Source organism: Macaca fascicularis, chromosome 1 (genome assembly GCF_037993035.2).
Source record: "Macaca fascicularis isolate 582-1 chromosome 1, T2T-MFA8v1.1".
NCBI classification, from domain to species: domain Eukaryota; kingdom Metazoa; phylum Chordata; class Mammalia; order Primates; family Cercopithecidae; genus Macaca; species Macaca fascicularis.
The window spans coordinates 98,206,501-98,212,500 of NC_088375.1; the positions used below are offsets into that span (position 1 = coordinate 98,206,501).

At 55.6% G+C, this 6,000-nt stretch overlaps 1 pseudogene; it reads right to left on the reverse strand.

The window, feature by feature from the left end:
* Positions 1–3,339: 3,339 nt before the first annotated feature.
* On the reverse strand, positions 3,340–3,448 carry LOC123571049 (5S ribosomal RNA; annotated as a pseudogene).
* Positions 3,449–6,000: the final 2,552 nt, after the last annotated feature.

The following is a 6,000-nucleotide window of genomic DNA, read 5'->3' on the forward strand; positions in this document are numbered from 1 at the left end:
TGTGCATTCTGGAAGGGGATAGGCACCGGGAACGTCAGGAAACCGGCGCCTGAGCCATTGGGGTCCGGCCCCCTGCCCTCCCGGGCTGGAGATGGGCTCCTGGCTGGGCGGCGGCTAGGCGGAAGCGGTGGGATACTTCTGCCCGGTGGTGCTTTGGTGGCGGACCCCCAGGAGGAGGTCACCGGCTGCGGCTGCGGTGTAGGTGGGCGATGACGTGGGAGCAGTCAGGGGAGGTTGGGAAGCATGGCGACAGTAGGGGGAAAGGGAGGGAGGGGGGAAGAAGCAAAAGCCTACAGCAGGTCCGGCGCAGTGGATCACGCCTGTAATCCCAGCACTTTGGGAGGCCGAGGTGTATGGATCAGGAGGTCAGGGGATCCAGACCAGCCTGGGTTACACAGTGGAAACCCCTTTCTCGGGCAGGAGAATGGCGTGAACCCGAGAGGCGGAGCTTGCAGTGAGCCGAGATCGCGCAACTGCTCTCCAGCCTGGGTAACAGAGCGAGACTCCGTCTGGAAGAAAAAAAAAAAAAAGAAGGAAGGAAGGAAGGAAGGAAGGAAGGAAGGAAGGAAGGAAGGAAGGAAGGAAGGAAGGAAGGAAGGAAGGAAGGAAGGAAGGAAGGAAAGAAGGAAGGAAGGAAGGAAGGAAGGAAGGAAGGAAGGAAGGAAGGAAGGAAGGAAGGAAGGAAGGAAGGAAAGAAAAGAAAGAGGGAAAGAAAGAAGAAAGAAAAAAAGAAAGATATATAGAGAAAGAAAAGAAAGATAGAAGGAAAGAAAGAAAGAAAGAAGAGAGAGAGAACGGAAGAAAGGAAGGTAGTATAAAAGAAAGACAAGAAAGAAAGCCTATAGCGCCCAGTATTCCCAGGCTGTCTCCCATCCAAGTAAGTAACCAGAACCGACCCTGCTTAGCTTCACGAGAACAGATGATATCGGGCCTGTACAGGATGGTATGTCCATAGTCACCAGCAGAGGCGCCTGGCTGCCCCAAGAGCTGGGCCCAGCCATGCCCGCCGGCTTGCGGCCGACTCCGCCAACCCGGGGACGCTGGGCTCAGATCGGGACCTCTGAGGCGTCAGGGCCCAGGGTTCAAGATCCTAGGACCCCGTCCCCTCTTCCGCCCTGTAGCGGAGGTATTCTTTTGGATTTCTGGTCAATCACGAACTCCTACGAGGCCCGTTCTTGCGGCACCCACCCAGAGCTGTCAGGACTGCCCAAGTTCCAACAGCCGGCCCAGACGCTTGTGGCCTCTTTCTCACAACGCCCCCACCACGGTCGCTTGTTCCGACCAAGACCCGGCTGGTGGGCAAGAGGGCGACGGGGGTTCGGGGTTGAGGGATGACCCTGCTTTGCCCCTGGCTGTCACTAGAGCCAGCAACCTGATCCCCAGCAGGACGGGCTGAGAGAAACCCAGACACACCCCACCACCACCAGGAGCAAATCCACAGCCCCACACACAGACACACCTGGGCGATCTCGCTCGGGATCCCACAAGCGTGCACGCACACACACATAGACACACATAGACACACACATACACACACACATATGCACAAACACACAACCGCCTTGACAGAGAGCAAGGAAGAGATGGATGGAGAGATTGAAACCGAGGGAGGGAGAGAGACAGCGATCGAGAGAAACAGGGGAGGGGGAGAGGGAAAGAGACAGACAGAGAGGCAGAGAAAGAGAGGGACAGACAAAGAGAGAGAGACAGAGAAACAGAGGGAAGGCGACAGAAGCAGCACGAGGGGCAGGGGCAAACCCAGAAGAGAGAGTAGGAGGGAGCTAGAGAGAGAGAGCAATAGAGCCTTGGAGTGGGAGCGCCCTGCTCCGGTAAGCAGGGCCTTTTTGAGCAGGTCAGGATAGGGTGGAGGGGGCTTGGGCTGGGCCAGAACAGGGTGGCAAGCCGTTCCGTGCGAGAGGAGCAACGGTGTGCTCAGACGGGATTTGTCTTGGATTAATTGCTTGCTTTGGAGGTGGGTTTCCTAGGCATCCCCCTGTTCTCTTGGTGCGGTGTGGTGGTCCCCTTGATTTGTAGACTGCGCCTGCCCGTTTGGAGGGATTCATGGCAACGGGTGTGCCCATGGGGCCCCAGGCCTGGTTCTCTGGCGTGTCCTCAGGACTGGAGTTTACACGAAGTTGGTGGCAATTGGGAATCCGGGTGCACAGGGACTGCTTTCCTGGTGGCTGGCGTAGCAATGCCCTTCCCCCGGATAAAACAGCACCTGCGTTATTGAGTGGAGGTCTTGGCTGGTGTGTGTGGCACCCGCTGCCCCTGCCCACCCCTTCCCCCGTTTGGAAGGTTGTGGCGGCGCCTGATGAGTGGATTGAATCTCCTGGGCGTTCCTGGAGCGGGAAGGCACCGCGAATGGCAGGGAACCCGCGCCTGGGCCTTTGGGGTCCGGCCCCCTGCCCTCCTGGACTGGAGCCGGGCTCTTGGTGGGGCGGCAGCGAGGAGGAAGCAGTGGGATTCTGCTGCCCGGTGGTGCATTGGTGGCAGACGCCAAGAAGGAGGTCCCCGGCTGCGGCGGGGGTGTTGGGCGATAAAGGGGGAGCAGAGTCAGGGGAGGTTGGGAAGCATGGCGACAGGAGGGGGAAGGGACGGAGGGGGGAAGTCACAAAAGCCTACAGCAGGCCAGAAGGGCTGGATCACGCCTGTAATCCCAGCACTTTGGGAGACCGAGGCGGTTCGATCACGAAGTCAGGAGATCCAGACCAGCCTGGTTTACACAGTGAAACCTCGTCTCTTCTAATACTACAAAACATGAGCCTGGGGTCGTGATGGGTGCCTGGAGTCCCAGCTACTCAGGAGGCTGAGGAAGGGGAATGGCCTGAACCCGGGAGGCGGAGCTTGCAGTGTGCCGAGATCGCGCCACTGCACTCCAGCCTGGGTGACAGAGCAAGACTCAGAAAGAAAAGAAAAGAAAAGAAAAGAAAAGAAAAGAAAAGAAAAGAAAAGAAAAGAAAAGAAAAGAAAAGAAAAGAAAAGAAAAGAAAAGAAAAGAAAAGAAAAGAAAGAAAGAAAGAAAAAGAGAGAAAGAAAGAAAGAGAAAGAGAGAGAGAAAGAAAGAAAGAAAGAGAAAGAAAGTAAAGAAGGAAGAAAGGAAGAAAGAGAGAAAGAAAGAAATGAAAGAAAGAAGGAAAGAAAGAAGAAAGAAAAGAATGCAAGAAAGAAAGAGAAAGAAAGAAAGGAAGGAAAGAAAGAAAGAAAGAAAGAAAGAAAGAAAGAAAAAAGAAAGAAGAAGGAAGGAAGGAAGGAAGGAAGGAAGGAAGGAAGGAAGGAAGGAAGGAAGAAGACACAGAGAAAGGAAGAAAGGAAGGTAGAAAAGAAAGAAATCAGAAAAGCCTACAGCACCTGGTATTCCCAGAGGGTCTCCCATTCAAGTACTAACCAGGCCCCACCCTGCTTACCTTCCGAGATCAGGTGCGTTCAGGGTGGTATGGTGGTAGATGCCGGCAGAGGCACCTGTCTGCCCCAAGAGCTTGGCCCAGCCATGCCTGCTGGACTCCAGCCAGCACCGTAGGCCCGGGGCCGTAGGGCTGGGATTGGGACCCCTGAGCTCCTGGCCCGCAGCCTTCCCCCTGATTCCCAAGCCCCCAAGCTTCCACCATATCACACCCGCTCTGAACAGGGAGTGTTCCCAGGCGTCAAGACCCAGGCCCCACGATCCTGGGACCCCGTCTGGTGCTCCACCCTGTCGGGGAGGTATTCTTTTGGTACCTGGCCGCTCAGGAACTTCTGTGAGGCCTCCTATTACCTCACGCACACAGAGACGTCATGACTGGCCAAGGGCAAACAGCCGGCCCAGCCGCACGTAGCCTTTTTGTCACAACGCCTCCACCGCGATCACTTGTTCCAACCAAGGACCGGCTGGTGGGCAAGAGGGGTGGGGAGTTGGGGATGGGGCTGGCCCTGTTTTGCCCTGAGCTGGCACTTGAGCTGGCAACCTGATCCCCGGCGAGAGTGAGAGAAATCCAGACACACCCTACCACCACCAGGAGCAAATCCACAGCCCCACACAGAGACACATCTGAGCGCTCGCGTGAGGGAACCCACACACGTGCGTGCGCGCACACACAGACACACACAGACACACACACAGAGATGCACACACACACAAACGGCTTAAAGGAGAGTAAGGAAGAGATGGATGGAGAGATTGAAACCAAGTGAGGGAGAGAGACACCAATCAAGAGAGACGGGGGGAGGCGGAGAGGGAAAGAGACAGACAGAGAGGCAGAGAAAGAGAGAGGGACAGAGAAAGAGAGAGACAGAGAGACCGAGGGAAGGCGACAGAAATATCGAGAGAAGCAGGAGCAAACCCAGAAGAAAGAGGGGGAGGGAGCTAGAGAGTGAGAGCTATAGAGCCTTGGAGAGACACCGCCCTGCTCCAGTAGGCAGGGCCCTTTTGATGAGGCCGGCATAGGGTGGAGGGGACTTGGGCTGTGCCAGAACAGGGTGGCCAGGCCGTCCATGCAAGAGGAGCAACGTGGAGCGCTGAGACCTGTTTTGTCTTGGATTAATTGCTTGCTTTGGATGTGGGTTCCATAGGCTCGTTCCTTTCTTGGCGCCTCCCTGTGCTCTTGGTGCGGTGCAGTGGGCCCCTTGATTTGCAGAGTGTGCCAGCCCGTTTGGCGGGAGCCGAGTCATCAGGCGTGCCCACAGGGCCCGAGGCCTGGTTCTCTGGCGTGTCGTCTGGACTGGAGTTTACAAGAACTTGGTGGCAATGGGAATCCAGGTGCACAGGGACTGTTTTCCTGGTGGCTGGTGAAGCAATGTCCTTCCCCCGGATAAAGCAGGTCCTGTGTTCTGGTGCGGAGGTCTTGGCTGGCGTGTGTTGCACTTGCTGCCCCTGCCCACCCCTTCACCCGGTTTGGAAGGTTGCGGCAGCGCCCAATGAGTGGATTGAATCGCCTGGGCGTTCCGGGAACGGGAAGGCACTGCAAACGGCAGGGAACCCGCGCCTGCGCCTTTGGGTTCCGGCCCCCTCCCCTCTCGGGCTGGAGGTGGGCTCCTGCCTGGGCCGCGGCTAGGCAGAAGAGGTGGGATGCTGTTGCCCCATGGTGCTTTGTTGGCGGACCCGCAGCAGGAGATCCCCAGGTGCGGCGGGGGTGTATGTGGGCGATAAAGGGGGAGCAGAGTCAGGGGAGGTTGGGAAGCATGACGACAGTAGGGGGAAGGGAGGGAGGGGGGAAGCCACAAAAGCCATCAGCAGGCCGGGCGCGGTGGATCACGCCTGTAATCCCAGGACTTTGGGATGCCGAGGTGGGTGGATCACCTGTTCAGGAGATCTAAACCAGCCTGGCTAATATGATGAAACCCCGTCTCTAGTAAAACTACAAAACATGAGCCGGGCGTGGTGGCGAGTGCCTGTAGTCCCAGCTGCTCAGGAGGCTGAAGCAGGAGAATGGCAAGAACCTGGGAGGCCGTCCTTTTAGTGAGCTGAGATCAGCCACTGCCCTCCAGCCTGGGTGACAAAGTGAGACTCCGTCTGGAAGAAAAAGGAGGGAAGGAAGGAAGGAAGGAAGGAAGGAAGGAAGGAAGGAAGGAAGGAAGGAAGGAAGGAAGGAAGGAAGGAAGGAAGGAAGGAAGGAGAAAGAAAGAAGGAAAGATAGAAGAAAGAACGAAAGGAAGATAGAAAAAAGAAAAGAAAGAAAGAAGGAAGGAAAGAAAGAAAGAAAGAAAAAGAAAAGAAGGAAGGAAGGAAAGAAAGAAAGAAAGAAAGAAAGAAAGAAAGAAAGAAAGAAAGAAAGAAAGAAAGAAAGAAAGAAGAAAGAAAGAAGAGTGAGAAAGAGATGGGAAGAAAGGAAGTTATATAAGAAGGAAAGACAAGAAAGAAAGCAAAAAAGTCTACAGCACCTGGTAATCCCAGGCAGTCTCCCATCCAAGTACTAACCAGGTCCAGATCCTGCTTAGCTTCGGAGATCAGGCGTATTCAGGGTGGTATGGCAGTAGACACCAGCAGAGGATGCCTGGCTGCCAAAAGAGTGCAGCGCCGCCATG